The sequence below is a fragment of the Pipistrellus kuhlii genome, unplaced genomic scaffold (genome assembly GCF_014108245.1).
Source record: "Pipistrellus kuhlii isolate mPipKuh1 unplaced genomic scaffold, mPipKuh1.p scaffold_m20_p_10, whole genome shotgun sequence".
NCBI classification, from domain to species: domain Eukaryota; kingdom Metazoa; phylum Chordata; class Mammalia; order Chiroptera; family Vespertilionidae; genus Pipistrellus; species Pipistrellus kuhlii.
The window spans coordinates 40,030,877-40,044,029 of NW_023425405.1; the positions used below are offsets into that span (position 1 = coordinate 40,030,877).

The 13,153-nt window shown below is 40.5% G+C and overlaps 1 protein-coding gene across 3 annotated transcripts in view; it reads right to left on the bottom strand.

The window, feature by feature from the left end:
* CDK14 (cyclin dependent kinase 14) overlaps nt 1–13,153 on the bottom strand; it is a 485,190-nt gene that overhangs the window by 375,218 nt on the left and 96,819 nt on the right. The window contains exon 1 of one of the 3 annotated variants that reach the window (XM_036429494.2): nt 8,738–8,877. The exons of 1 other annotated variant lie outside the window; for it this stretch is intronic. The gene's annotated coding sequence lies outside the window, so the exon portion shown is untranslated. Of the gene's footprint in view, nt 1–8,737; nt 8,878–13,153 lie in introns of those variants that run through there. One more of the 3 variants, XM_045578458.1, reaches the window with a different exon arrangement.

Below are 13,153 nucleotides of genomic sequence, written 5' to 3' on the forward strand. Positions count from 1 at the left end.
AGGCTTTCACCAGCTGTACCCATTCACCAGAATTCAGCCTATTATTGTGCTTTAATTTAAAAGTGCTCATTTTTCTACTGACCAGTTTCTTTGGGGTCTGACCTAATTTCAGTTGCAGTCCTGAATCCATGGCTAAGGGACACCGCTGAATGGACAACCTCTGAGGACTCCGCATTCCTTTATGTGGCCAATTCTCTGACTGTAGTTTTGTTACCACCCCTACTGGGCCTCAGTGATGACCACCAAGAGGCCTGATAATAACTTTGCTAATTCTATTATGAAATATTTAGATAATTTTCCCAGCGGCCTAAATGCTTAATATATATTGCTAAAATAACTGTATGCAGTTGCTTCCTCTTCTGCTACAACTATGCAGTTGATTTGTATATAAAAGGTACAGTTTTATCCATTGGCTCACATAGATAGCCACATATATTTACTGGCCTCTGGGTTCTTTATTTTGTCCAAGTCATCATGATAAATTTAACTGTAAGTTCAAAGAACACTCACAGCAAAGGTAGAAGTACCATTTCTACTGTTACTTGTGGCCTACACAGGTTTTTCAGAATGTAGTCATCTTTGGGGATAAGAATTTTATCTGGAATATTCTCTAACCCCTTGCTGGCTGCAGACCAGCAAGCACTGGCATCACCTGGGATTTCAGACCCTGTCCCCTGCCCTTCCCACAGTCCCACTGAGTCAAACCCCAAATGTTAACAAGATCTCCAGGGGAATCTGTGTGTACCTTCAAGTGTGAGAGGTACTGTGTAATGACAGGTTCTGCTACCCTGGTCAAATAAGGCACTGGGATTAGGAGAGAGGCCCAGCCTTTCAGAGGCAAAATTTGCTTCAGTCTCTAGGTACATGGCCAAGAATTATTTCAGTATTCCTTGGGTAACTATTTTGCTCAAATGTCCCACAAAAGATCATGGTAACTTCAGATAATCCTTTAACATAATTTTGAACCCTGAGATAAAGTGTTCTGATAAGGTATACCAAATATATTTATACATTTTTAAATCAATAGGATTAGGGTAAGAAACAGGAAAACATACATAGGTTATAACAGCAATGTGACATTACTTTCTACATAGAAATGTATGGGTTCATGTTTTGTTACAGAACACTGTTTTGCCATTGGTCACCATATCCATGGAAAAAATTAGCACAAAATTACTGTAAGGAAAACTGAACCCAGAATGCATTTAAATTTTATTAAAAAGATGGTTATTGTAGGAGAGGAGATGTGAGTTGTCTCTTGCTTTGTTCTTTATTTAACAGAGTGTATTTAGTACCTTTGGAGAGAGAGAAAAATAGAAGGAAGTCACTTCAGGATTCAGAAACAAAATTTTAAAAGGAACTTATATCTGTGAAGAGTACAGTACAACCTAAAATAGATCCTCCTCTGGGCAGGGATAGGGGGAAGTCCTCTGTCTGCAAGGCATTACTGAACATTTCCCACCCACACTGAACCCCTCATCCCAAACAGAAGGGCATGGCAATTCTGTGGAAATCTGGGTCACTGTTTCCACTAAAAACTTACTAAATATCCCTAAAAGATCAAATGGAGAAAGAAGATAGGTGACTTTTCTGACCCTTCACTTGACATCCACAATTACATGCTGGTTAAAATTCCATTATGAAAAAATGACAGTCAAGAGTATAGCATTCAAATCATATGGCCAAATGAATGTAGGGTGTTGGAAAGCAAAACACAGTTGACATCTACAGTCTATTGCTCTCCCCCACCAACTCAGAGCCATGGGGCGCAGAAACGGGTGCATGAAGTGAGAACCCCCACACACAAGGGAGTGGCTTTGTTGCGATTCCACGGAGCAAAGCCTATTCCAACCTACACAACTCCCCGCGCTGCGTTGGAAATAGAACACCCATTCTCGACAACACAGAAGGACTGAGCTACAAAGTGGCTCACACTGCATGGCCAATTAGCTTCTTTATGAAGACACTAATCCCTTACAGCTCTTATTCTAGAAAAAGGAAATTCTATGCCTGCAAATAGAGCTTCTCCATTCCCTCACAGACTTTACAGCTTTAAAATGTAGATTTCCTTTTAATAGGTTTTGTCATGGGCCCTACTTAAGAAAGGGAAAACAGTGTGTGTTTTCACTGTGCAGAGGTGAGGAATACCTGGCAAAAGGGACTGACCAACATGAACTAAAGCAATTTAAAAACATCTGCCATGCCCAGCTGCGGTGGCTCAGTGGTTGAGCATTTTCTTAGGAACTAGTTACTAGGAGGTCATGGTTTAATTCCCTTTTAGGGCACATGTCAGGTGCAGGCTCAAGAAACCAGTAGGGGGCGGGGCATGCAGGAGGCAGCCGGTCAATGATTCTCTCTCATCATTGATGTTCCTATGGCTCTCTTCCTTTTCTCCCTCTCTGAAATCAATAAAAATATATTTTAAAAATAAAATAAAAACACCTTCCATTTCAGAAGCACTAAAAACCAATAAACAGATCAGGCTGAGTTCAGATTCATAGATGCTTGAATCAATAACAGGGTCCAGAACGCTTTCTACCTGTACACATATGCTTGGAATTTGAGGGGTTTTAACATTGTGAGGACTAGAGTGGCTGTCAAATCTCAAAGACTGTGCAAACAATAGCCAGGTGCCTTCTGAATTCTGTTTTGTTTCTCGTCTGAGTTTCCATGCACCACCCATAGCTTCTTTGTAGGGAGCCAAGCTCATTGTTCCTTCATACTTATTCCTTTCAAATATCTGTAGCTTGCTATTCTGTCTCTCATGTGAAATAAAGCATCCAAAGGCACAAGAACATAAAAAAATGGAAACTGAAAAGACATTGCTGGAAGTACTGGCTGTTCCATTAGGGCCTGTATTTCTTCTCCTGGAAACCATATGGACAGCACTTAAAAATAAATATTATAAATATTTTTAAATTCCTTTCCGGAAGGAGAAATAAAATTGTGTACTCTCTTCTCATTCTGAGACAGATGGCTCCATAAATAAAGACAACTCACATCTCCTCACCTACAATAACCATCTTTTTAATAAAATTTAAATGCATTACTAATGTCTGGATAATAATTTAGTAATGAATGTCATGAGTGATGCTACAAAGTTTAATGTTTTCATTCTCATGAAATAAATCCAGATGTAAACCCCGCGAAAGAATTCTGGGAAATGTAGGGCATCCTTCAGTGCAGGATTGACTTCTGAAGCTCTTGAATTTTTCAGAGACTCATATGTGGGTCACTAGCCACACAGAGCTTATGAAGAGAAATACAGGGAACAATGAACCCTCGGGGAGACGTGGGATGCAGCTTTCAATGCAGCTTTGACAGCTGGTCCGTCTACTGGAAAGAGCTGAAATTTCCGCAATAATAGAGTTGACAGCAATCCTCTACCAATACAGTCTGCACTGAGTTCATGAGGACTTGCTCTGTAACCCTTTCCTATGGCTGGGACAAATCACAAGTGAATCCTGAGATTCCCACGGCGAATAGATACACACACCCTGCTGCTTCTCTGCCACCTGAAAACAGGCCCTGGTGCTCCTGGTGCATTTCACTGTCATCCTTGAATTTCTGAGATCTCATTTAGCTGAGGAGTAAGAGGGGGGTGGGCAAACTTGTATCAGCTTAGGCTAAGGAGAAGAGGAGGAATCTATAGAATATATGCACTTCCCAAACCTGCTACACAATAAATGGAATACTGGAGCATTTTTTCACATCCTCCTTTCAGACAAACCCAGTAACATTCAGAAATTGTTATGTGTGCCCAATAATCAAGCCAACTGGAGACGGAGCTTGGGCAAGATACAAAGCAAGTTATTAGAAAAGAGTGATGGGAATTGAAGACATCTATAGGATGATGACGATGATGATGATGGCTATTGTTGAGCTCTTAAATAATGTTATTATGAAAAATGCTTTATATGTAGTTTCTCAATTAATCCCTACAAAAAGCCTATGAGATACCGGTATTATCTCGATTTTGCAGATGATTCCATTGAGGCACATAAGAATTAAGCAGCATATCCAAGACCACACAAATAATAAACAGAGGGGACGAGGTTTATTCCAGGACCCTGACTACAAAGCCCACGCTGCTGACCATCCCTGGAACTTCTACCCTGATAGAAATAAGCAAAGGACAGATCTGGTCTGCAACACTTCTCTTATTCTATCTTCTGATACAAAAGCAAAGCACTTTTCTTTTAAAACAAAATAACTGCTTTGTGGTCTAAGGTTTTTCTGACCCTTGTTCCCCCCTTCCTCTGCCCATCTTCCACTACCCAAATTTAACATACTTTTTTTTTTTATCCTCACCCAAGGATATGTTTTCATTGATTTTAGAGAGAAAGAGGGAAAGGAGAAACTGATGAGAAACATTAATAGGTTGCTTCCCATACACTCAGACCAGCAAATCAAACATGCAACCTTTTTATTTTTAATATATATTTTGTTGATTTTTTTACAGAGAGGAAGGGAGATGAATAGCGAACTAGAAACATTGATGAGAGAGAAACATCAACCAGCTGCCTCCTGCACATCCCCCAGGGGGGATGCACCCGCAACCAAGGTGCATGCCCTTGACCGGAATTGAAACTGGGACCCTTCAGTCTACAGGCCAATGCTCTATCCACTGAGCCAAATCGGTTTCGGCAAACCTGCAACCTTTTAGAATATGGGATGACGCTCCAATCAATTGAGCTACCAGACCAAGGCAACGTACTTTTGACTAATATAATTCTGCTTCATATCAAAAGTTAGAAATGAAAAACTAAGTTTTGGGGGAGGAGGGAGGGAGAGAGAGTAGAAAGCATGAGATTCATTAAATAAGACAGGTTGATGGGGAAGATGGGATGATTCAGGCATTAGACATTACCATGTTGACTCTTCTTCCTCCATTCATGTTTGTGTTTCCTGACTACTTTGTTAAAAGCTAAGAATCATCAAGTCTGTCGATGGCAGATAAATAAACAGCTCTGGAAGCATTAACTTGTCTTTCTAAAAAGGATCCTCTATCAGAAACACATTGGATTTAAGAGAAGCAGTTATCAACTAGAAATCTGAGAAAGAGAATGCTAAATGATGAAGCCAGGCTTATCCAATGGAAAACTGCTTAATATGGCATTAAGCTTACACCCTCCCTCATGCCTCTGTCTAACTCAGAGGATAGGTGGGGTTTTTGGATTGAGTGTCCACCGAGAAGAGCCATGGGGGCAAAAGATGGCTTGCAATGGGCATCAGAAGCCTCTCCCATTGGCCGAATGAATGAGCCAATGAGACAATACAATTGTTGAAATACCTACCGTGTTTCCCCGAAAATAAGACATCCTCCGAAAATAAGACCTACTTACAGGTTTCCTTCTGAGTGAAATATAAGGCATCCCCCGAAAATAAGGCTCCCCCTAGGCTAAACATGAGAGATTTGGTCCACTGATTCTGAAAGAAATGGAGTCACAAGAAATTCACCAGGAAATTCAGGAATTGGATTGTTATGATGATGTTCCAGAAGATGATGACATGATTGTGATTGAATAAATGAGTAAATTCTTGATTCCGTAGGATTCTCAATTTGTCTGGTTTGTGTTGACAATTACCGTACTACCGTACCATATACAGGTAATAAATTTCCTTTATTTTCATTTAACAATAAATGTGAACTGTATTCTTCTTCATGGAAAAATAAGACATCCCCTGAAAATAAGACCTAGCTCATCTTTGGGAGCAAAAATTAATTAATATAAGACACTGTCTTATTTTCGGGGAAACAGGGTATCAGCTCCGAGAGTCTCCAAATCTATGAGAACCTCAACGTGACCAGTCTTTGCTTATAAAGTTAGATGGGTGCAATTCAAATGTTAATAATGGCAAAAGCCACAGGCCAGCCTTTCAGTGACTATTCAGCTGATTGCTGCTCTCTATCAGCTAAGCACTGACATGAAAGTGTAAGTAGCCCAATTACCATGCTCAATTACCAGACCATGTAAAGAATCCAAATGCGAAGAATCCACCATGAGAGTTTTCTACTCATTCCTTCCCCCTGCCCACAAGGTCTTTGGTTTTAGTATCTCTAAATTATCTATGATGTGTCCTTATGGGAACTTGACTTAGTGAAATCATATAAGGGGTTGGGGGTGATGCTGTCTTTTCCATATAAAAATCAAAGCGTTAATTTTAAAGGGATAAAATTCTGACACATACTACATGGATGAACCTTAAAAACAAGCTAAGTGAAGTAAACCAAGCACAAAAGAACAAATCTGTATAATTCCACAAATACTTTACTTTAACAGGTAAACTCATCAACACAGAAAGTAGGCTAGAGATTACCAAAATCTGGCAGGAGGGCAATGGGGAGTTATTATGTAATGGGTAAAGTTTCTGTTTGGGGTAATGAAAATGTTCTAGAAATGGATAGTGGTGATGGTACAAAGCTACTGTGATATGCTTATTGTCAATAAATTGTACACTTAAAAGCGGAAATTTTGTTTAAAATTGTAAATTTTGTTAGGTATACTTTCCACCACAATTTAAAAATAAAATAATCAAAACTTATAATATCTATTTCATAAGTGCCCAAAATGAAAAAAGAAAGAAAGAAAAAAAAAAGTGCCCCAAAACTTCTCCTTGAAATATTTCAAAAGGAAGCAGACTGTAAGTTCCTTGAGGACAGGGACCAGTTCTATTTTACTTATTGATACATAGTAAGTGCACTATTACACAGTAGACTCTTCATAAATGTTTAATAAATAAATGGTTAAAAGGAAATAGACAAAGAACTCTCCTAAGTGGGAAATATAATATTTAAAAAGCATTAAACATATTTATTCTTGAGAAAATATAATGAAGCATATTCCAGAAAAGAAAAAAAGAAAAAAGAAAAAAAACAATGCTACTCTATCTAAGCTCCTTCAGTTCAAGGAAGAGAGCATACCCATTTCATCTGCTCTTCCTCACACCATGTCCTACAAGTTCTTACACATGGTAGGTGGCTAATAAATGTCTGTATAATGAGGAATAAAAACTGCATGGGTGTGAAATCAATGTCATATTATGGCTCTACTATTTATTTCCTTTTTAAAAATTACTTACTTTTTGCAAATGTACAATTCCTTCTGTCACAGGGCGAAAAAAATAAACCTCACAGCTGACACAAAGTGAAGGTAAAAATATAAATAGCTAGAACACATCACTCTCAGAAAAAGAAAGAGTAAACACAGGCAAGCCATCTTCTGAGTAGAAAAAGAGTTATTTGTTAGTTTGTTTTTTTAAAAGGAACAACTGAAGTGAAGGAAATAATTGTTTCTAGTCCATCTTAACTCTTTAAAAATTAATTTAAAATGTCAAAACATAAAAAATCTGCACTTCCTTTGGAAGAAAATTCAAATATTCATTTCCAAAAATTCAGTGTTCAACCTTTACCATAAATAGTTAAGTAAATACAGAAGCATATTCAAGGCTCCTCCCATACACTCCTCCCAAAAAAGTCTAATGAACCCTAATATAGTATCAATATTTCTCTCAATTAGCCTATCAAGTAATCAGGTGGTCTTTCTTAAAATGCCTATGTCAAAATTATACATAGCTGGCTTAAGGACAGCATGCTACAGCAAGTTACTGATGATGTTCTCAACTAACATTCACAGCCTACATCATTTAAATTTCACATGAATTAATGAATTAAGTATACATAAGTAGAATATTTTTAAAGCAAAACATCAAATGCTGCCATCCTTAACATTCAGTCCCTATATATACAGATGGATCCTTATAAATTCACCAAGACCATGTAGTCTAGTAGCCCCACTTTGAACAATATTAAAATATGCCCTTCAACTTCCACCACCCCTACCCACTATACTCTGTGCCGATTAACAAAGGGAATAGGAATTCAACCTCTGTAGATATCCAGGTTTACATTTCTGCCTCTCGATTGTTATCTTCTTCACGAGCTAGTGAGCATCATTTTAGAGTAACCTGTCTGCTGCCCCGGTCCTCCATGCGAGCAGGGCTTTCTCCATTTGCATCCAAAATGCTAATGGTCCACTATTCGAGCAAGCACTTCAAGCAGAACTGCACGAAGGAGCATCACTTCCACACATGAAAGCATAACCACGGCAGGTGTAATGATGCAAAATACCGGCACACTGACCTCTGCCAGGCAGCACACGCTTAAATCAGGTGCATTTCTGTGCTCCAGAGGGGAGCGGGGGAATGAGCAGGGAGGAAGCCCCAGATCCTAATATATCAGAGATGTTTATTTTGCTCCTATCCAACCCAGCTAATTCATAGACATCAGTTTACCCAGATGGAAAAAAAAAGTGGTCTCCTGTCCTTCACTAGCTTGACTCAGAGGGCACACAGCCAAGCCTAGCCAGGCAAAACACTCTGGTGAGACCGCTTTAAACTATAATAAATAAGTTTCAGGAGAAATAAGACTCAGCTATGGCAAAGAAGCACAGTCTCGAAACCCTTTCCTCCTCTTGTCACTGCTACTGGTGTTTACAAACTACCAGCAGTCGCCTCGGGAGCCTCCAGAGACTCTCCCATGGGGAGCCTCCAGTCGGATCCCTAATTTAAATACCCCCTTGATCCGTCTGTGATGTTTCTGGCAGTTAAATGGAAGGGGATGAGTAAAATGACATGCATCCTTTTTAAGTTGTAAATGAGTGAGTCAGGATTCAGACTTGCCGAGATGCTACACGTTAAAACCCCTGCTCTAATTTCAAAGCATGCTCCCTCTTACCGTTTTTGCTGTTATCTCTCTCGGGCTTGATTCACCTGCAACTCTTGAACATACCTTTAGCAATGTGTCTGCACCAGGCCAGGCACATCCAGGAACTGGATTCACATCTTTCTGCTCTAGCAAGCTGAAATGGTACGGCCGTACTACAACCAAGAAAGGGGGAAGCAGAAGCAGGGGAAAAAAAAAAAAAAAAAAACAACACCCAGAAATCACTCCAGAGAAGCTAATCTTGCTGGAATAAAACCAAAAATGGTTTAGAGGAACACAAAGCACAGGCTAACATTCAGGATCCACAGCTTTAAAGTGTGATTCTTTCTCTCCAAACAATCTTTTATTTTTCTCCGAGCACGATGGACTTGCCTGTGGAGTTCCCAGGAAGGCAGAGTAACCGGGCTCTGCAGCAGCATTGCAGCCAAAGTAACTGTGCATATGCCGTCCAGACGCTTCACAACACACTGTCTCGCCAGAACGATATTGATTTGCAATGCAGGGCTGCTTCAAAAGAAGACAGAATCGGAGCCAAACAGCTAATGGTGATTGCATGGGAGGAAAAACATTTAATCAAAGGGATGCACCTCATCATGCTCAATTCAATTTTTTAAAAGCACTGGAGGAAGCCAGTATCTTGAGTGACAACCCCATTAAACAATAATCCGAGGTCCTAGAGAAGGCTAAGTTTGGGCTACCATCATTCATGCTGCAAAAGCCAGTAAGATGGTTTAACGTGTCTATGTGCATGTATTTGTCATAGGCAAATGGGGCATAATTGAGAACCCTAAAGAAATAATGCACCAAATATGTGAGGTTTAGGAAAAAAAAAAAAAAAAAAAAAAAAAAAAAAAAAAAAAAGCACAAGTGGCATTTATGGACTAAAATGATAAAATACAGTGATGAGCCTGCAGAATTCTTTGTGGGGTTAGGCGCATACCACTCTCAAAAGTAAAATGCCAACACAAACCAGATCTCACTAGCCTCAGGCTAATTATGTCAAGTCATGCCACATGGTGCTGGGTGGCAAGGAAGAATGCCAAACTGCAACTCACATAGCGACCCCTACAGGAAAGTGGTTGATCTACAATTCCTTCTCATTTAAAGTATTTCCTCTCAGAAAACAGAACCAAAAAGGGGAATGCATACATTAGATTAAGATACAAGGAAACAATTGAGAAATATGTTAGGCAGAAAATATTTTTTAAAGCCAGGCATGAAATATGACCTCATAGATATTCAGTCAATTAAAAACATTAAATTAAGAAATTAAAGTATAATAATAGACAGCTATTGTGTGAGTGATGAGTGGCCAATATGCCCATAGCTCCCAGGACTGGGCATACACTTAAAAATCAGAAAGCTCAGGGAAGCCCTGGCTGGTGTGGCTCAGTTGGATGGAGCAACACCTTTGTACACCAGAAGGTGGTGAGTTCAATTCCCAGTCAGGACACATTCCTAAATCTTGGGTCAGGGCATATTTGGGAAGCAACCAATTGATGCCTATCTCTCTCTCCCTCTCCCTCTCATCTCTTTCTCTCAAATTCCCTTCCTCTCTCTCTAAAATTCAATTTTTTAAATATATTTTATTGATTTTTTACAGAGAGGAAGGGAGAGAGACAGAGAGTTAGAAACATTGATGAGAGCGAAACATTGACGAGCTGCCTCCTATACACCCCCCACTGGGGATGCGCCCGCAACCAAGGTACATGCCCTTGACTGGAATGGAACCTGGGACTTTTCAGTTCGCGGGCTGACGCTCTATCCACTGAGCCAAACCGGTTTCGGCTAAAATTCAAAATTTTTTAATGTAAAAAAAAAAAAAAAGCTCAGGGAAAAACATTATCTTTCACATCCTAATGGGTTTAAAGGAATTATCTTCCCTACCCCCGTTTGCAAGCCATCTTCACCCTCATTTTTCCAAAGGACACTGTGAAGACACTGAACTTTATTTTTTCTGCAACACAAAAGCTCACTCCAAATCTTACAGGAAGTTCCCCTTCTGCACCAAAGCCAAGGGAGAGAGCTATCTCCTTGATATCTGGAAACTGTTAAGTTATATGAACACCATTTCTTCCAAGCAAACTTCCTTTCAATGAGTCTTTCAGAATTCTGAGGTTTTATTTAAAATTGCTCAACCCTCCAGCCTACAAAGACTCCTTTTCCAGAACCAACAGCACTTCTTACTTGAATCATGTAGGATTTAGTCACATGCTACCTCATAAAACTCTCTTGGACTATTGGCATTTTTCCCATTTTGGGGCCTTTGTAGAATGAACAGCATCAACTTCATTTTGTTTTATTCCGCCAAAGCCCATAACACAATGCTAGGCACCAAGCAAATATTAAATAAATATTTAACAAATTAATGTCTTTCCCTGAGTCCATATTTTAGGGCTTTGATAATCTCCCCTCCCCAATCAGTCAATATTCCCTAGGAAAACTCCACAACAGAAGTGTTATCTTCAGTCACTTCATCTAAGCAGTTCTATACCTTCTTTCCTAGAGTTGGTGGACAAGAGCATGCACAGCATTTGTAATCACTGACCTGTCCTATATAAAAGCCAGAAAACATAACACAATGAAGTTTCTCCTTTATTTTCCCATTTATTCGTTCAAAAAGCATGTTCTGATGTGCCCAGCAATGTGAACATCCATGTTCTCTCCGTTCCAGGAACCCAAGGAGTGCTTTAAAAATAAAGCAAGTGATCACAATACCCTGAAATGAGTGTTTTCAGAGCATTTTTGTTGAACACAAATAATGTTCCTTGGGTGGCTCACAGAAGACTTCAGGGAGGAGGCAGCATAGCTGAGGCTTTGGGCACTGCCCAGGAGAAATGGGCAACTAAGAAACAGCACAACAGGACTAGCAGACCAGAGCCTGAAACCTGAGCAGTACACACAGCGGTGGCAGCTGGGAAGGCTAAGGGAAAGGTGGCTGACACCGGAGCAAAACGGCACTGTACGCTGCTAAGAAATGAGCCACTTTATCCTACAGGAAGCTGCCATTTACTCCAATAGGAAATCACTAAAGGACTATAAGCAGAAGGTGGCTGGAAGGGACCTTTCATTTTACAGGGGGTAATGGTGCAGAAATAGATTGGAGGAGTGAAGGATGGGAGGTGAAGAGGCCACTTATGAGACTAAACAACAGTTCTGTCAAGACCCTGACCTAAAGCAGTAAAAGTGGAGATGGAGGGACAAAGGAAGTGAGAGACATTGAGGATGGTGACTTGTTGAGTGAATGGACATGAGGTCTAATGGAAAGGGAAAATCCAAGCATGACTCTGAATTCTTAGTATGATTAGGTGGAAGGTGGGGTCACAAACTAAAGGAGTGGACATGGGAAGAACGAAAGCTTAAAAAGGGAACACTCATGAATTCAATTTTCATACATGTGGAGTTATAGGTATCTTCGGAATAGTCAAGTGGACACATTGGGTAGGCACCAAAGGCTCTAGAGCCCAGAAAAAGGATCAAAAGTTCACTTGTGTCAGGGTTTCAAGGAACTAATTTGAACTACTGTTGTCAGCAGCTCCTTCTAATATCTATGTGTACACCAAGTACTGAGAAATAGAGCTGGGCCAGGATTCTTGTTCACCTAATTTATTGAGGACATGCTCTCAGAGAAAAGGGGTGAGGAGAAGGACAGGAGGATGGGGAAGAGCTGAGGAAGAATGTGGCCGCAGGTGAAACAAATGTACCCAAGGCTGGTCCCACTGCAGCAAGAGGGCCAGCCCAGGGCCTGGCGGTGTTTCCTGAGGTCTGGAGAGCGAGGGCTTCCATCTGGGATGGGAGCCCCCTGCGTCCACCACACCAGGCTTCAGACACAATGGACACATTTTTCACAAACCTGATTCCTGCCTCGGGAATCTTGGCCTTTGCTGCTCTGTCTGCCAAGAACGTTCTTTCCAGCCAACTCCGTCCCATTACTCAGTTGGAGCTCAGAAATCTCCATGGTAAAGTCCTCTTCTGTTGTTGCTCCTCCCTTCCCTGTGGTGTTGCATTAGTTTGGCTTCACTATCCCACTGACTTATTTATCTGTTTTTCTCCCCGCCCACTCCCACCCCAACTAGAATGGAAACTGCTCAAGAGCACAGACTTCTACTCATTCGATTTGTTCTGTTTCCCCAGCCCCTGGGACAGCACTCAGTACTTGTTGAACACATAGATACTAGAAGGAGCTGCTGATGACAGTAGTTCAAATTAATTCCTTAACTCCTGTAGAGTGGAAATGGAAAAGGAGCTTGAGAAATACATGGGGCAAACGTCAATGTCAACAAATGTACACAACAAACAAGAAGTGTGGTCACACGGCAAGAGTACAGAGGCTGGAAGGCACAGACACAGGAAGTTAGTCATTGTATTCGTGTCACACAGGATTCCATCTACTGCTATGAAGAATATCTTTCTTAGGGGTCTCTGACA